Source organism: Molossus molossus, unplaced genomic scaffold (genome assembly GCF_014108415.1).
Source record: "Molossus molossus isolate mMolMol1 unplaced genomic scaffold, mMolMol1.p scaffold_m16_p_22, whole genome shotgun sequence".
NCBI classification, from domain to species: Eukaryota; Metazoa; Chordata; class Mammalia; order Chiroptera; family Molossidae; genus Molossus; species Molossus molossus.
The window spans coordinates 26348894-26366787 of record NW_023425358.1 but is presented as its reverse complement, the minus strand read 5'-3'; the positions used below and the strand labels follow the sequence as shown (position 1 = coordinate 26366787).

At 55.8% G+C, this 17894-nt stretch overlaps 1 long non-coding RNA gene across 2 annotated transcripts; it reads right to left on the bottom strand.

The window, feature by feature from the left end:
• Positions 1 to 344: 344 nt before the first annotated feature.
• LOC118640263 lies at positions 345 to 10342 on the bottom strand. Of its 2 annotated transcripts, none has more exons than XR_004961344.1 (3): positions 9774 to 10342; positions 6127 to 6450; positions 345 to 442 (listed from the first exon to the last, which is right to left on the bottom strand). It is a non-coding gene; the product is annotated as an uncharacterized LOC118640263 (long non-coding RNA). The 2 variants fall into 2 exon arrangements; XR_004961345.1 differs by lacking the exon at positions 345 to 442 and adding an exon at positions 4239 to 5622.
• Positions 10343 to 17894: the final 7552 nt, after the last annotated feature.

Genomic DNA, 17894 nt, shown 5'->3' with positions numbered 1-17894 from the left:
CCACCTATGAGAGGAACATTCAAGATTTCTGGTCCACGGGCATTTGAACACAGCATGATGCTGACATTCAAATGTTCTCTGACATCACCCGATGATATTGACATCAAACAGTCTATAATGCTAACACATGAAAAGACCCATTGTGCTGACATTCAAACATGCCGTTGCTAATACTGGACACTCTATGACATCAGTGTGAATTGAAGGCCAGCTCTGTGCCGGTCACATTAACTGCCCGGGAAACCTCTGAGTCCACACGCTGTCCCTTCTCAAGACTCTCCTTTCCAGGAATCTAGACTCCCATGGTGGCACCAAAGAGTGGCTTGGGGGAATCTTACCTGTCCCCATCCCTCAAAGACACTTATATGAAGAATTGATGTGGTCTCGACATAATGCAAATGTAGCTTTAACGCAGTCCTGTGATTCTTCTTCCAACCGGATCCTGCAACCCCAAAATTCCAGAGTGTCATTGCTGTATCCCCAGTTTCCTAAGATGCCCCTGCTCCCTGCTTTCCATCCAGGGCCTTGCCAGTGGAAACATGCCGGTGAGGGGAAAGCACATGGAGGAGAAATCGAGGCTCAGGGCAGGACCCACAAAGGGCCATGGGCTGTGGCTCAGTCCCCACCTCCTCCCCCTGGTCCCCAGGTCCCTCTGGCTGTGGCTGTGGGTCCTGGGGGGCCTCCAGAGGCGGGGCGGCAGACATCCCAGGCTGCTGCCCAGACAAAGATTCCAAGCCCCGGATTGGCTCTGCTTCTCTTTAAAAAGAGAAGAAAAGAAATTCCTGCAAGTTGAACAATCCTTGTGTTGGATTTGGGAGATGTTATTCCTAGTGACAGACAAGGGCAATTATCTGCAATCCGCCAGCAGTTTTAGCCTAATTTCATTACTGCTGTGCAATTCTCCCTGAGCTGCTAGTCTATCAATGTCTTGCAGAACGGATTAGCGGGCACTTTCTTCATCTTCAAATGAATTTTAGCTGTCATGCCCTTGATGAATAGAGCAGGGACAGGCAGCTGACCTGAGCCAGGGGAGTGGCCAGAGGGTGACAGCAGGTGTGGCCTCAGGGCCTGGGAGGAGGTGAGGCAGTTTTGGGGTGGAGGAGACCAGGAGCTGAGTGGATGGGGAGGCACCTGAGCCATCAGCTTTCCTGGCTCCCCCATGTCTGGAACTTAGGGCTGCTTGGACCCACCTTCTAGATACCCCTTATGAGAACAGCTCCCCAGGTCCTGGACTGAGAATCCAGTAGGGGGCTCCTTTACACCCTGCAGTCCTCGGGGTCACCCCTCGCCACAGCAGCCAAACCTCTGCAAACTCCAGCTTCGGGCCTGCCTCCCTGAGACACCGTGAACCTCACAAGAGCGGAGTCCAGCGCTGTTTTATCACCACGGCGTCCCCAGAGCTCGGCTTGGAGGAGACGCCCTGTCAGTTTTCATTGTAGGACAAATGATTCTCAGTTTTGCTGCAGCTTGGGTCGGGGCCTGGCGCGGGCCTAGCACATGGCAGCAGCCCAACCACTATTAGATGAATGGGGGAAGCCACGGGTGGCGCATTAGAAAGAGGGAGGAGAGGGGGAGGCCAGTGCTTTTACAGAGCACCGACTATGTGTGGAGCGCGGCGCCGGGGCTCTGCCGATGTGGCCTCGGTTAGGGCCGGAGGTGAAGCTGCTACGTCCAGGACAGCAGCAAGCTGGGAGCTGGGGAATTCAGGCCTGCCTAGCCACCCTCTGCAACTCCCAGGGAGCACTGTTTCGGGAGCACTAGATGCAAAATGAGATTCTTCTGGGCAGAGTGAGGCCCCATGAGAAAGGGGAGAGATGACGTGGCACTGGCAACCTGGGGTCAAGTCCATGCCTGCTTAAGACCCCTTTTCCCTACTCCTACCCAGAAGCCCCCCCACATACACACACTTATCTAAAGTCCTGGGAAGAGGGCAGTGGTTTGTCTCTTTTCCTACCACCTGGCCAGTCCTTACTGTGCCCTAGGAAGCTGACCTCCACAGGCTGCCCCATCCTCTGCCTTCCACAGGGATCATGGGACCGCAGGCTGGAGCAGGTGAGGGGGAGGTTGGAGTCCCTCTGTCCAGCTCGGCCTGCCACAGCGTGGCATCCCCGGCAGTAGCCAGGGCCCCTTCAAGTCCACGGCCCTCCTGCAGGTGCTCCTTCTGCGGCTCCCTTATTCCTGGGCTCTCTGCGCTCCGTTTCTGCCCCTTCCAGTACAGGGGACATGGCTGGCTCTCAGCGTCCCTGGCTGGCTTACATCTTTCTAGAACTCTCTCCACTAAATTGTTTCCACTGGTCCCATTCCAGTGGCGTGCCACGCCCTCCAGGGTGCTGACGGGGCAATCTAGGAGCTCACTGTGACAGCGGCTTCCACCCCGCCCCCCACTCTGTGCCTGGAAACTCCCGACCGCTCAGAGGGGTGTACAATCCCGGAGGAGAGCACTGAGGTTCAGAGAGACCAAGAGGCCAGCTGGGGTACCCATGGAGAGGAGGGGGTCGGAATTTGGATCATTGTTCGTCTGACCCTCGGCCCTGGTCTCTTAACCCCCACACTGTACACACAACTCTTTGCCCCGACCTGAAGTCAGAGCCTGCGGAGAGCTCTTTGGGGCTGTACGCTGATGATGCTTCGGAAGGACCAGATGTTCTTCTTTGCCCTTGAAAGCAGCCAGGGTGAATCCTTTATGCTTCCTCGGCCCTCAGCAGGCTGCCACGTCAGCAAAGGGAAGTCGAGCCCTCCACAGCGGCCGCGCCACTGGCCCGCACCCCCAGGACGGGCTGCTCCCCTCCCAGAACATCTGGGAGCAGAAGGAAGACCCCAGGCCCAGGGCTGCCCAGCCCCCACTTTACATGGGGAGAAACTGAGGTTCAGAGAAGCAAAGGGACTTGCTCAACGCCAACAAGATGTCACACAGAGGTGCCCCCGACCCAGGAAGCTGGCCAGCCTTCCTCAGGGCTGGAAAATGGGGCTCAGACCAGCCAAAGCGAGGCTTCCTGCCCCACATTCAGGTTCTGGCCCTCTGTAGGCACCTGGGAGCCTCTCCCAAGTTTATCGATCTCCAGGGCAGCCTCAAGTCAATATGGTGCACTTTGCTAATTAATCTTTTCCAGATAATTGCAGGAAATTATTGGTTGGTGTGAAGTGGGGATGGAGAAACAGCTTCTGTCCCCGCACCTACCCGGAGTGGCTTCTGGCTGAGCCTCTGCCCAGCTCCCACCCTTATCCACCTCCCTCTTCCTGGAACACAGGGCAGATGAACCCTGTTTCCTCCTCTCCCCTGCCCAGCCTCTTTCCAGTGTTGTCCGTCCCGGATTCCCACCAGCCAGTTCTTGTACCGCTCTGGGATGCAGGGGGAAACACTGGCTCCAGGTTCAAATCCCAGCTCTGGCGATTACTAGCTGTGCAACCTTGGACGAGTTGCTTAACTTCTCTGAGCCTCAGATGAAAAACAGTAGAGAGTTTATAATCTCCACATCATTGCTGCCTCTAAAGACAATACAAAAGAAGGCATTTTCATGCTGATTGACTATGACCTCTATGACTAATAGTAACAACTCCAACAACAACAGCCAACGGTGAACGAGGGCTTTGCCACATTCCGGGTACTGTTCCGTGGGCCTTCCAGATGCTATTATCGTTCCCATTTTATAGAAAGGGAAACTGAGACCTGCACCTGAAGACAGTGAGAGGCAGACACTGAACCCCTGCTCAGACCCTGGACGCCAATCTCTGCTTCAGGTGGTGTCCCCAAGCCTGGCATACGCCCAGCATAGAGCCGTGTCACCAGGAACAAGCCCTTTATATGCCCATCTCAGAAGCCAGGGGCCACTAGCACAGGGTGGGGAGGAGATGAGGTAGGAGGCGAGGAATAGCACAGGCCACAGAGACCCCCATGACTTCCCCCTCCAAGCCCCCTCGCCCAAACCCTGGGCCCTCCTCAAAGGTCTGGAGGGAGTCATTGGGCTGGGGAACCCCGGGGCCTTCCCCCAGACCCCATCGTAATTAATCAAAAATGGACACTCCTGGATAAAGTTTCCATCCCTTTGGGGTTTCTCCCTTTCTCCCAGATATCATTCAATATATCATCTCGCCGGGCTGTACATACCTGCTCCCAATAAACCTCTAAGACTTTAATGAACTAAATAGCAAATTACTTTTTTATTCAAGAATGAAATTTCATCATATTCATAATTCATATTTTATTTCAGACATCTGCTGCTGATTACATTACATTTAACTAAAATTAGATGATGCTCAGAATGCAATTAAGGCTCTGCCAAATTCCGCGGCCCACCAATGCCAGCGGAGCTCAGCGGGGGCCGCTCGGAACCTAATATGTAATTAGGAGCTATTTTCTAGCTGTTTTTAAAGTCTGAAAATTAGCTGCCTTTATTAATCACACAGACAAATATAAAGTGGAACCAACGTTCGCTGAAATTTCTAAAAGGGATTTTTTGTTTAATTGTACACCACCGAGCACTGTGACTCGTTCTGCATGTTGATTTGTTGTGCGCTGACATGTTGACAACCAGTTCTCAATTTGTCTGGCGTAGTTAGGCAACAACAAAGCCGACGGTAATACTTTAACTTTCAAAACCTTCAGTGTGCCAGGGAGAGGGAGAATGGCATTCCTTGCTGCGGGCCCGGGGCTCCAACTCTCGAAGCCGCGGGGGGCCAGCGACCCAGGGAGAGGGCAGCCCTGGGATGGAGGGGGGCTCAGCAGGAGGACGCAGGAGCCCCGGACCGGAGTCCAGAGCTGCGGGGTGAGCGACAGCTCGGCGGGGTGGCCGAGAGGAAAGGCATCCCCTCTCTGGGCTTCCGTTTCCTCCTGTGCACCTGGAGGGGTTTCGAGTCTGAGATCTTTCAGGAGCTTTTGTGCACGAACATTCTGTCTTTTTTCCCCGTTTGTCAGACCCTGCTCTGGTGCTTTTCACATAGTCACACTGAGCCCCTCGACTCTCGGAGGGGGATCTTTATCATCTCACTGAACAGAGGATGAAAGCGAGACTCGGTCGACGATTTGTCACCAGCCAGCTGGTGGTCACACCAGACTCAAACTGATCGCACTGGCTGCAGAATCTCTGGTCTCAACGACCGTACTCAGGGCCTGGGCGGCAGCTCTGAGCAGAGGTGGCTCTCGGGCCTCGTGCCCTTCGGTGCAGCTTGGCAAGGCCCCAGGCTGACAGCCGCAAGACCTTGTCCTTGCCCGTCTGGTGACTGAGCGCCCTACCGCAGCCCCGCTGGGGCACGGAACAGGACAGGATCCCTGAGCAGGTCCTCAGTCCCTGGGCAGCCGAGCCCACGCCGTGCCCTCAGGGGCCCCAAGTGATGTCCAGAGAGTTCTCGGGACAGGGTTGGGGTCGGAGAGCTGCCAAGGGGCTCAGTTCACAACAACAATAACAGCAGACAGCTTCTCCCTGTGTGCCAGGCCGTGTGACACTTGGGGGCCTGTGCCCTCTCACCAATCTCACGAGGCAGGTTCACAGCTGGCTAAGCCTGGGTTCAAACCCCTTCTTGGTCACGGTGGCCTTGGTCAGGCTGCCTCCCCTCTCTGAGCCTCGGTCTCCACATCACTAATGTGAGGATCTTGACAGCACCCAGATGTCCGGGACCTGATGAGGACTGAACAGGATAATGAGCGCTCGGCCCAGATGAAGCCTCGACCAACGGAAGCCACCTGTTACCACCCCATTTGACAGATGGGGTCACTGAGGCTCTGCAGGACGAAGTACTTGCCTTAAGGTGCATATCACTGAGCTGAGGACTGCTCAGATGGTCTGATTCCAAAGCCCATGCTCTCACCCCGGCCCCCCGATGCCTCCCTAACGCCCATTGGGGGTCGGGAGAAGGGCCTGAGGATCCAGGGAGGGGCCCCTGGAGGGAGTGTCGAGCAGGGCTGGAGCCAAGGCCAAGGGGGGCTCTGCCCTTGCCAATCCCAGGCCAGCAGAACCAGAGCCCACCACCTGCCAAAACCTGTTTCCAGGAGCCAGCCCTGAATCCTTCTCCTGCCCCCAGACTCACCTGACGAAAATGCCAAGGAAGAAAAGGAGGGTTTTTTTTGGGGGCGACAATGAAACTGTCAATAAAATCTCAAACACGAGGATAGGCAGTGACTATTTCACTTACTCTGACAGTTGAGGTTTTGCTGGGGAAGGAGACTGACAGGCATCTGCTGACACCAACACCGCGTCTTCTGGAGAAGAACCGCAGGAAAGACGGCCCCGGAGACCTGCCTGGTCCCGGTGCCACCGGGCCGGGGATGCTGTGGGTGTCGGAGGAGCAGGTGAGCCGTGGAGGACAAGCTGGCTGCCTCGACTCCGTCCTCTCATTTGTTCATCCCACGCTGCCCCTCTGAGCACTGACATACGTCAGATTCCGTGCTGGGACCACAGGTGCAGAAACGACCCAGGAAGACTTGTGCTCTTAAAACCGTTATGAGCTCAGATGTCCCTGCAAAAGAAGTGTTGACGTCTAAACCACTGGTACCTGTGAATGTGACCTTATTTGGAAATAGGGTCTCTGCAGATGCCAGCGAGTTCAGACAAGGTCACTAGGGTGGGCCTGGGCCTTAATCCAACGTGACTAGTATCCTTATAGAGCAGGAAACGTCATGTGAAGACAGAGACACGTGTGGAGGAAGAAGATGGCCCCGTGACGACAGGGGCAGAGACTAGAGGGACGCAGCTGAGAACCAAGGACCACCGACCGCGGCCCCACCAGAAGCTGGAAGGGGCCAGGAAGAATCGTACTGAGTCTTAGAAGGAATGTGGCTCTGCTGACATCTTGGTTCCAGAATTCTGGTCCCCGGAACTCTCGTCCCAGCCTCCCGGTGTGTGGCACTGTTCCGGCAGCCCTGGGAACTGATACAAGGGCTTTTGTGCCATCCAGAGGGTCAGCCAAGAGGCCCCACCCTGGCAGGGGACTGTTGAAAAGGGGGCGTAACTGAGCCCTGAACAGGGGGGACAAGCTGGACTCCCAAACTGGAAGGCCTCTCCAGGCGCCTACGTAATCCTCCAACCTGTTGCCTTTTCTTCCCCCTCCCCTAATGCCACTGCCTTGTCCCAGCCACTGCACTCTCCCCCTCCCCCCATGCCACAGCCAGAGGACTTTCTTTTTTTTTTTTATCCTCACCTGAGGACATTTTTGCATTTATCTGCAGATAGAGCTGGAGGGAGAGAGGGGGGAAGAGAGAGAGAGAGAGAAACATCGATGTGAGAGAGACACATCGACTGGTTGCCACCCACACGACTCTAATCGAGGCCGGGGACAAACTGCAACTGAGGTACGTGCCCTTAGTGGGAACTGAACCCGGGTCTCCCTGGTCCGCAGGACAACGCTCTAACCGCTGAGCCAAACCGACCAGGGCCAGAGGACTTTCTGAGGCACAACTGTGACCTGCCCTCATGTGCCTAACACCCTCTCTGGCTCCCCAGGGCCCTCAGGACAAACCTTGTTTCCCATCATCCCAGGCCCCACCTCATACAATAGGCACTATCTGAACATTGCACTGTCTGTGGCTTAGCCTGCACCTATTCCAGCACTGCTCACCTCAGTGCCTTTGCTGCCTAGAATGCCCTCATTTACCTCCCAGCTCAGCCAGAATTCTACCCAGGCACTGCCTCCTCCAGGAAGCCCTCCTTGATCACCTTCCTACACTCCAGGCTGAGCTATGCCCCACCTCCTCCCTAGATTCCCATGGGAACTCAGAACCAGCAGTTCTTTTTTTTTATCCTCACCTGAGGACATTTTTTGATATTTTGTTCAGATAGAGTGGGAGGGAGGGAGAGAGAGAGAAACATCGACGTGAAAGGGACACATCAAGTGGTTGCCACCCACACGACCCAACCAGGGCCAGGGACAAACTGCAACCGAGGTACGTGCCCTTAGTGGGAACCGAACCCGGGTCTCTCTGGTCCGCAGGCTGACGCTCTAACCACTGAGCAAAACTGGCCAGGGCAGAACCAGCAGTTCTTTATTGCCATTGTCAGTTTGCTTAGCTGGCTCTGCCGTGGGCGTCCTGGAGGCTGGAGCCAGGTTTTGTTCACCCATGACCCCAGTGCAGAATCCCAGCTCAGACAGGATGTTCATTTGCTATCTCGGCCCCAGGCAGACTCAAGCCTTGGCCAGGAAGCTGGCTTTGAAAACAAACGCCATCTAGACCTGGGCCAGTCAGTCCCCTACTCATGACACTCTGTACTATTGCCCAGGGTCAGGGAAGAGAAACTGGCTTTGGGGGTCAAAGGATCTGGGTTTGAGTCCCACCTACCAGCTGGTTGGTCTTGGGACATCACTTCATCTCTCAGCCTCAGCATCCTCATTTGTGAAACGGGAACAGCAAAACCTATAACATGGGCTCTAACCGTAGTCATTATCGATCATCTTTGTCATTATCATAATGATCGATTCAGTGTAATAATAATGGATATCATGTGGACTTCTGTTTCCGAAATCCATGTGTCCCTCAAGGCCAGCTTTCCTAATTTCTCAGAATCATGGATCATACAAGCACCTTGTGAAAGTATCCAAAGTTTCTGTTTGTCATTTAATTCTCATAACTCTTTATATATTTATATATCAATCTCCCAAATTGATGATATCTCCCTCACCACTAGGGACAGTGTCACACATTAGGGGCTCTTGAGGGACTCCATAAGTGCTGGCTGAGTGATGTGAGCCCTCGTCACCTACCCAGGGCCAAATGCAAATCTGAAACAATCTGAGCACTTGAGATGAGGACCAAACTGCCGGACAGAGATGGCGAACTAGATGTGGAGTCAGGCAGACCTGTGTGTCCGCCTGGCTCTGCCTCTGACAGGCTGAGACTGTGGGCTAGCCATTTCACCTCTCTGGGTCTCGGTTCCCCCTTTTGCAAAACGGGGGACAGAATACCCACTTCTCAGGACGCCAGGAGCAATGTAGATAAAGGTCCCTGGCACAGGGCCGACGTTAGACAAATGGGCGGTATCTGGCCTCAGAGTCCTGGTCTCCATCCCAGCCGGGTAGTGTCGGGCATGCCCCACCGTAAGTGGTGGTTGTTTTATTGCATTGAGTTTTACAAATGTCCAGACCCGCACTCCTCCAGGGCTAGCTCCCCCCACACCAAGCTCTGATAAATGGACTGAAGAAGGGGGAGCAGATGGGTGCTGGCAGCATCACTTCCTCTGCCAACAATGAGGACACTTCCTGTGCCTGGGGCCTTCAGCCATCACTTCAGAGGACGTTAGAAAGTGCGTTGCCTCACCAGCCCACTGGCTGCTGGCATTGGGAGGGTCTGCGAAGACCCTTCTTTCCCTAAGTGCCGGAAGGAGAAAGGCCGACCTTCTTGGTCAGTCTTCTGAGCCCCCGACCCCCACCCATTCCTACACCCAGCAACTCCTCTGAGGGCGGGAGAGGTGGGCTCGGGCAGCCAGGATTCCCGAGCTGAGCAGGGCAGCCACAGTGCGGGCACGAGGGGCCGCTTTCTGTCTACTTTCTTTCTCATTCACTCAGTCGCTCGGAAAACCTCAGGCTGCACTGTGCCAGACTCGGGGAGACCACAGTGAACAAGAGAAGCCACGGCACCTGCCCTCAGGGAGCTGGCAGCTTGCTGGGGAGACAGGCGATGTGACAAAAGGCGATTGCACCGCTGGGAAATAAAACCAAGGAAAGAGGCGGGGAGGGTGCTTCAGGCAGAGGGAACAGCAGAGACAAAGGCCCTTCGATGGCACACAAAGGCGCCTGGCATCTTCCTCATCTCCGCTATCACCTGCCCCACGCTCCCTGCGTGTACTCACGCGGCACTCTGAGCGAGTCCCTGGTTACTTCCTGTCTCCTGCACCGGAATGTAAGCTTCCTGACCGAAGACAGTCACGAAGTCGGCTTGGCCCATCATGACTTCCTCGGTGACTCAGACCGGCGCCTGGTGCAGAGCTGCCACCCAATCATATCCGTGCAGTGAATATGCAAAACCGACTCAGCGATCCGTGTGCTGAATGCCCTACAGCTGTTACCGCGCTCAGTCCCCACAACCACCTCACAAGTTGGTTGCGTCCATGTCCCAGATGAGAAAACTGAGGCTCAGAGAGGTGAAGTCACTTGCGCAAGGCCACACAGCCAGCAAGCAGCAGACCTGGGATTCCTACTCAGTGCTATCTGGGTTCTGTTGCTCCATTGCCCGGGCTGGAAGTGGGGTTGGGAGGCGTGTGGGGGTGCAGCAGACAGCAGGGCCCCCGGCACTGCCCAGAGAAAGCAGGTCAAGAGGGACAGTACTGCGGGCTCCAGGTCCCTGGGCGCTGCTGGCGGTGTAGCAGCCAGAAAGTGTGTGTGTAATACAAACAGCTCTAATCTCCTGTCAGTTAAACTGGATATCAGAGGAGACAAGCTTCCGAGCGGGGAGGCCTAATTGAATCGAATTGAAAAGGCGGAATGGGCGGCCTGGCCGAGGAGGCGGGATGCCGGAGTGAGCAGGTGCTGCGGGGCAGCTGCCGGGCCTCCCTGCCCTGGTCCAGGGGGCTGGGCTCGGGGGGCACCCGAGCCAGGGCACTCCACCCCCTTCGGCCTCCCCTTTATCTGCTGGCTCTGCCATTTTCTCTCCATCGCTGACCCTTTTTCTGTTCTATGTTATCTCGAATAATGTCACTGCCTCTTTAGAATCTATTCATCAGAGCAGAAAGAAGCCAATGCTGACACTGATAAAAAAATACCATCTGTGCCTCACAGGGAAGAGCTCTCAGCCCGGCCTCTGGCGCCACCCCTGCCCCCGCCCCCGCCTGCCTGCCATTTCAAGGGGTGATCAGATTCCACCAGGGGCGGGGTGCACTCCCACAGGTGGTGCCCCCACTCCCATGCTCACGCCCCAGAGCTGGGGGACATGGGCTCTGACAGAGGTCTCGACCCTGGGTGGTTTTCTGTCTGCAGGAGAGCTTGATTTGGCCATTTTTTTTCCTTTTTTTAATTGATTTTTCTTTATTGGTCGACAGTATTTAAAAACCGTGGTGTTTTACCAAAATATCCAGATTTTTGAATTCTCTTTTAAGCTAGAGAGAAAGGTTGGGCAATCATGGGTCTACCACCCACGATAGCTGACCAGAGCTTTAAGGGGAGGGGTGGCCCTGCCCTCCCTCCCTCCTGGCTCCCCATCGAAGCATTACGGCTCTTGCATCTGTGTGCCATCACCCGTCCTGGGAGCAGGCTCCAGTCAAGGCTCCCTAAGGGCATTGGCGGAGGCGCTGGCATCTCCAGGGCAAGGACTCAGCCGGCCAGCGGTGCTCCGGCCCCTCTCCCGGCCTTGGCTTGCCCTAGCTGCACCCAGCTCCCAGCTGGTCACCGCCAGCCTGAACCTCGGCTCTGCCACAAGCACGCTGTGTGCCCACAGCTAGGTCTCTTCTCTTCTCTGAGCCTCAGTTTCCCTACCCTTGTGGTACTATCAGAGAATGCTCTTGACGGAAGGGCACCCCTTCTTCAACAGGGACCGGCCTTTCTGAGGCAGATGGCAGAACGTGGGAGCCTGGCTGAGAGCCCGTCAATGCCTGCAGGGACCAGGCCCGGGCACGCCCTGACGGTGCTGACCGGGGCCTGCAGGGGCCATTTATACGCCCGGCTGGGACCCCTGCCCCCTGAAAGTCAAGTGGGGCGCGGAGTGGATGCGGCCATCTTGGCAGCAGAAGGCAGGTGCTCAGTTCCAGGGAAGCTTCTTCCTCCAGGGTCCCATCCCCAACTCCTAGACCCATCGTAATCACTGGCTGGCACCATGCACGTGGGGACCAGTGTCTGAGGCGGCGCAGCCAAACCTGCCTGGTAACCCCAAGTCCTGCCCTACCTTCTCCCTCCTGGGCCACATGGATGGGTCAGCAAAACCCAGCCTTGCTTGCTAAGGAGAGGGAAGGACCGCGGGCTTTGGAGTCAGATGCTGCTAGGTTCCAATCCCAGCCCACACTCCGAGGCCCACAAGGCAGTGGCCGCTGGGAAGACGAAACTAGCGCACAAGGGCAAAGCTTCTGGCACAGTGAACTATCACCATTATTTCTACGGATGGGGAAACGAAGGCCCAGAGAGGGCAAGAGACCTGCCTAAGGTCACACAGGAAGCTGCCTTTGGGTTTTCTCCTCATGGCTGGGGTGCCACAGGAACAGCCCTGTAATTAGAGTCCAGAGACCCATCTCAGGGCCCAGCTTCTGCACCTGCTGATCGTGTGGCCTGGAGCAGGGACTACCCTTTGGGCTTCAGTTTCCTCATCTGTCAAATGGGGCTTACCATCCCTTCCTTAGGGCTGGCTGTGGGTGCACGTGGAAAGTGTCCAGAGCACAGGCCAATGAGCCCACAAAGGTAAGGGCAGCACTATCTGTCACCTCACTTCCCCGGGGCCCAGCCCAGTTCCTGGCATGTAGTTGTTGCGCATTTAATATTCCCTGAATGAACAGTGACCATGAACTGAGCCAGGACCTGCTTGCAGGCCTTGGCAGTCGTGGGGAGGACAGCAGCTCCTTTCTCTCTGGGTGGGGAGGCCCCCAGGAGCCCCACGAGGACAGAGCATCCCAGCAAAGCCCCTGTGCCTGTCAGCATTCAGGGGGATACCCTGGCCTCCACCGGTACATCATGCAAATGCAGTGGATGTTTTCCTTATCAGATTGCAGCGCTGTGTGCGAACGGACCCAGCTGCTCCTGAGCAGGGGGAGTTCGGCAGCAGAGCCTGTGAAAGAGGCCTCATCTCCTGTGTGTGTGCAGTTAGGGCTGCCCTCTCTGTTAGCCCGGGGACACGGGGCCTCGGCACACCTTCCGGCTGCTTAGAGGCAGTGGGGGTGGCTCTAAAAGAGGCCCCTTCTTTCTCCCTTGGGCTGTGGTCCCCCATTCTTGCCCGTTTTCAGAAAGCTAATCCCCAAGAGGGTCCAGTAGCTGCAGGCGTGGGACAGTCCCTTGGCCATTTTCCTACAGTCCTATCACACTGCAAGTATTATGGTTGGAAGAAAATAAATAAGGTGGACGATTCTTGTTCGACTTACCAGTCGGAGCCAGTGTGCTCAGGGCCTGGTGCCCCTTGCCTTCAGCCCACACGGTGCAGGACAGTGTCCAGCCCCAAGCGGCCGGTGCAGAGCCTTCCCACCCCAGTGGACAAAGGCAGGCCCTGGTCAGTCCCTGCAGCATGGGAGGCTGTGTCTAGCCCGATGGCTGGGGTTCAAGCCCCGGCGTCTCCCACTCTTAGCTCTGTGGCCTTTGACGAATCACTAAACTTCTCTGAGCGGCATCTGTCTGCTTCTCTGCAAAAGAGAAGAATCATTCAGACCCACGGTCCAAGACGCTCTGAGACCCAGAAGCGTGGCACCAAAATGCATTTGGCAGCAAATGAAACAGAGGCAGACACATGATGTCTTCACTCTTCACACCTTTCACGGCAGGGGCTGGCTGGCGCTGCCCCAGCTGCCGCGAGGGATGGAACATTCGGGTGTCTATCCCTAAAGTGCCAGCTTCTGAACTCCAGGTCACAGCTGGGCCCCCGAGGTTCAGATAAGGGACAGTGGTTCTGTCCTACCTGCACCAGAGTCCTTGTGGGGATTAAATGTGACAGCGCCTGAAGAGTTTAGCACCCTGCCTGGCATTTTACATCTGAGGAAACTGAGGCCCAGAGGGAATTCCCTGCTCCAGGCCACGCAGTCAGTAGGTACCGAAGCCAAGCTCTGAGATGGGTCTTTGGACCCCGAGTACAGTGCTCTTCCTGTGATGCGCTCGCTGTGTGGCCTTAGACAGGTCTTGCCCTCTCTGGGTCTCAATTTCCCCATCGACAGCAAGTGAGACATCAGACTGTGTGGTCTCCGAGGGTCCTCCTGACCCTGACACTTTTGGATTCTAATTATAAGCAACTGAAACGCCCGTCTGGTTGACTTTAGAGACGATTGTCCCTGTCTGTTTCAGTTTGGAGAAGACATGGGGTGTGGGGCTCACTCAACATCCACCCAAAAGAAGCAGGTCACACCAGGCTTTCCTTAGAGGTGGGGAGACGATGGCTCGGACGGTTGTGATCAGCCGTCAATCAGCTTGCCTGACTGCTGTGTTGGCAGGGCCGTGAGTCCACCGTGCGGGCAGCAGTGAGGACGAAAGGGGCAGGAGGGGGGAGCAGGGTAGGTGCCACTGGGATGGATGTGACAACTATGACAACTAGGCAGGGGTTGGAAAGGGGACTCTGGGAAGTCACCGGTCACCTCCCAAATATCCCCAAACAGTGACTGAGAGCAGGGCTCTGAAGTCACACCGACCTGGGTTCAAATCCCACTCTGCCACTTTCTTGTCTTGTGACCTTAGGCAAGTCCCTTCCCTCCCCTGGGCCTCAGTTGACTCATCAACAGCACGGGCATCCGAACACGAATCATCTCGCTGCACTGAGGGAGTTCACAGTGAGAAGGCACTTGGCGCCGTGCGGGCACGTAAGCAGGTGCGCAGGAAGGTTGGCTTCTAGCAGTTCAGGAGCAAAGCCACAGGGAGGGGCTCCACCGAACGACCAATGCACACGATGGCCTGTTCTGCAGGGACACTGGCCAGCTGTCCTGAGTAGCCCAGGTAGTGGAGGAAAAAAAGAGGTTTGCGTGTACGTGGAGGGCTGCTGTCCTAGATTAAAAGAACTGAGGGCCATTGCAGCCAGATACAAAGTCCTGAACAGGACTCTGAAGACAACCGAGGGGAAACGTGACGACGGCCTGGGCGTTGTCCATGAAAACATGTTACAGGCATGTTGCTTAACCTCTCTGGGCCTCCGAATCCTTGTCTAAGACAGTGACGGGCCTGGCATACAGTAGGGGCCAAGAGACAGCCAAGGACTGGTCCAAGTTAGCTGGAAGCTTGGAAGGGCTGGGACTCGGGGCTGCCAGCTGACCTGCAGCCAGTCGCCAAACTGAACAGGCTGCCAGCGGCCCATGGGGGACGTTCTCGGAGGGAAAGTCCTCACCAGCAGGACGAACATCAGTGCAACTGCAGCAGCTACTCTGGTTGGTGAGAATCACGGTCTTTGCTGCCTGTCTCCTAACAGGAGGCCTCTGCCAGACCGGGGATATCTTCTGAGAACTTCAGGCTGTGAGGGAGGGTGTTACATCCACGATCGGATGCAGAGGCTCGGAGCGGCTCCAAATGCTGCCGTGAGGAACTGTGTCCTCCGGCTGGCAAAGAGGGCACCGGAGCTCCGTGGTGGCCCCTGGGAGAGGGCGCCAGCGGCTGGAAGGCCAGTCAGCATCAGCTGCGTTTCTCGAACACTGACCCTAGCGATCTCAACCCAGGGGGTTTAGACAAAGTGGGCTGGGTGCTTCTCACCAGCTCTGTGCACCATTCCGAAATTTCTGGGCTCTCAGAGACACCTAATTTTTCAGCACAGGACAGGTATAAAAAATGAACAGCTACTGAGTACTTATTATGTGCCAGGCACTGTGCCAAGGGCTGTCCGTGCACTTTCTCAGTCTTCAAGAAACCTCTGTGTGGCGGGTATGGTTATTGTTTCCATCTTCCAGATGTAGAGATGCCAGCCTCCAGGGGTGGACTGGCTTGCCCAAGGTCACGTGGCTCGTGGGCGGCAGAGCTGAACGGGAGCCCAGGCAGAGGTGAGCTCTCAAGTGCCATAATGACATGCAGAAATGACCTTAGGGGTCACTTAATCCAGTGTCCTCAGCCCTGGCTGCACATTAGAATCACCTGGGAGCCAGGAGTCCCGAGATCAGTTAAATCAGAATATCTGGGGGTGAGGCCAGGCACTCCTGGGTGGTTCTGTGCAGCTGGGAGTAAGAACCACCAAGGTAGGCAATGAGAAGGGGTAACTGCAAATGCAAATCATCTGCAAATGTACTTTAAAGACAGTAGTGCATATGGGGGCTGGTGGCGGGGGCTAGGGCGTGACGCTGTGCTGGACCAGGCATGCAGGTGGCTGCTTTATGGGGCAAGGGTAATGGGTTGGCCTCTGCTCCACAAGTGACACCCAGTCCCCAGGAGTCAGGAAGAGGGAGGGTCTTAGTGAGCATAGTTTCTGGGGGCCTGCGCCTCCGGATGTCCCTCCCCTGGATTCTACACCTGCCATGTTCTCTTATGGGAGCCCTGGGGAGGCTCCCAGGCCCAACTCCTTCAGGTTGGAAACACTGTCAACTTGCATCATTCCCAAGAAAGCACCTTTCAGCCCCGGCTGCTCCTTCAAATCACGTGGAGAACATTAAAAACATCCAGGCCCATGACCCACCCTAACCAAGTATATCAGAAGCCAGAGGAAATAATGAGCCCACGAGTGGAAAAGAGCAAGAAACAGCAACCAACCTGCATCCAGGCAGAAGCACATGGGGGCTGAGGGTGGGTGCTGGAGTCACAGCATCCGAGTTAGAATCCTGCCTCTGATGCTGATTAGCTGTGTGGCCTTGGATGAGGTACTCAACCTCTCTGAGCTTCAGTTTTCCTGATCTGTGAAATGGGTCTGAGACTAGCAATTACAATCCAAGGCTGGGGTAGATAAGAGCGCCCAGCAACATGGTAAGTGCTCAGTATTAATATTATTGTTTTGTGCACTGTTCTAAAGGGTGGGGACAGGGAACTCCCTATCAGTGATGCTGGGCCCATTTTTACAAGTTAAGCTGGGGGCAGGCATCTGTCCTATCGCCCTCTGTTCCTGGCAGCCCCGCAGAGGCCTGGTGTGGGGGGTGGGGAAAGGGAAGGTCAGATTCTGCTCCTTAGGCCAGCTCCCACTCCCTGTGAAGACGCTGGGAAGGCACCAGCTGCCCCCTAGTGGCCAAGGGCAGGAGCACACCGAGCCATTTTAACCAAATCCTGAAACCCCTGCGCTAGACCCCCACCTTCCTGCTGTGAATCCATCTCTCAGGCCTCCGGCTCCTGAAGCTTTGTTCGCAACGTGCTAGCTACACGGGGTTTTGATGGATTCTGCCATTTTAGAAAGAGCTTTGACTGGAAATATAAAGTTCAAACCTGGCTAAGTAGGTGCCAGGCACTGAGCTACAAGCCCGCAAGTCTGTTTTCCCTACCTAGACAGCTAATTTCACAAAGAAAGGGATATTCCAAGATCCACAGCAGCTTCTTGTTTTCAACACTTAGAAAAGTCTGTGGATTAGCGGGTGCTCGATTCAAGGAGCCAGAAAGCTGAAACCCCCTTTCTGGAAAACCAGACTAGAGCCGTGCTGGTGGAAGGGGAGCCGTGTCCCGCACCCATCCGTCTGAGCAGGGCCGTCTGGGAGAACCCCATCCCTTCCCTACGACACCAACCACGTGACCCGGAGCCCTTCTTCCTTCAACTCCTGAAGACTCCACTGAGAGAGTGGCTGGAGAGGGGACAGGGACAGGGACAGGGGAGGCAGGTGTGCATAGCCTGGAGACTACCAGACCCTCGTCCTCTCTTCAGACACAGGTGAAGCACTGTTTACTCAAGATCTTTTTATTCCCCCCTTGCCACCTTCTCTGCAAACCCCTTGGGTACAGACTGGAAGAAACTATACATCAACCCTGCCTTGGGTCAACCCTTGGGCCACAGGACCGAAGATACAGCCCACAGTCTAGCCGGACAGAAGAAGTGACAATTTTAAGACTGAAGGTGTGGCCCTGGCCAGTTTGGCTCAGCGGTTAGAGCGTCGGCCTGCGGTCCGGAGAGACCTGGGTTCGGTTCCCGCTAAGGGCACGTAATTCGGTTGCAGTTTGTCCCCGGCCCTGGTTGGTCGTGTGTGGCCCTGGCCAGTTTGGCTCAGCGGTTAGAGCGTCGGCCTGCGGTCCGGAGAGACCTGGGTTCGGTTCCCGCTAAGGGCACGTAATTCGGTTGCAGTTTGTCCCCGGCCCTGGTTGGTCGTGCGGGTGGCAGCCACTTGATGTGTTCCTGTCGATGTTTCTCTCTCTCTCTCTCCCTTCCTCTCTCTCCCTCCCACTCTATCTGTACAAAAAATGGAGAAATATCCTCGGGT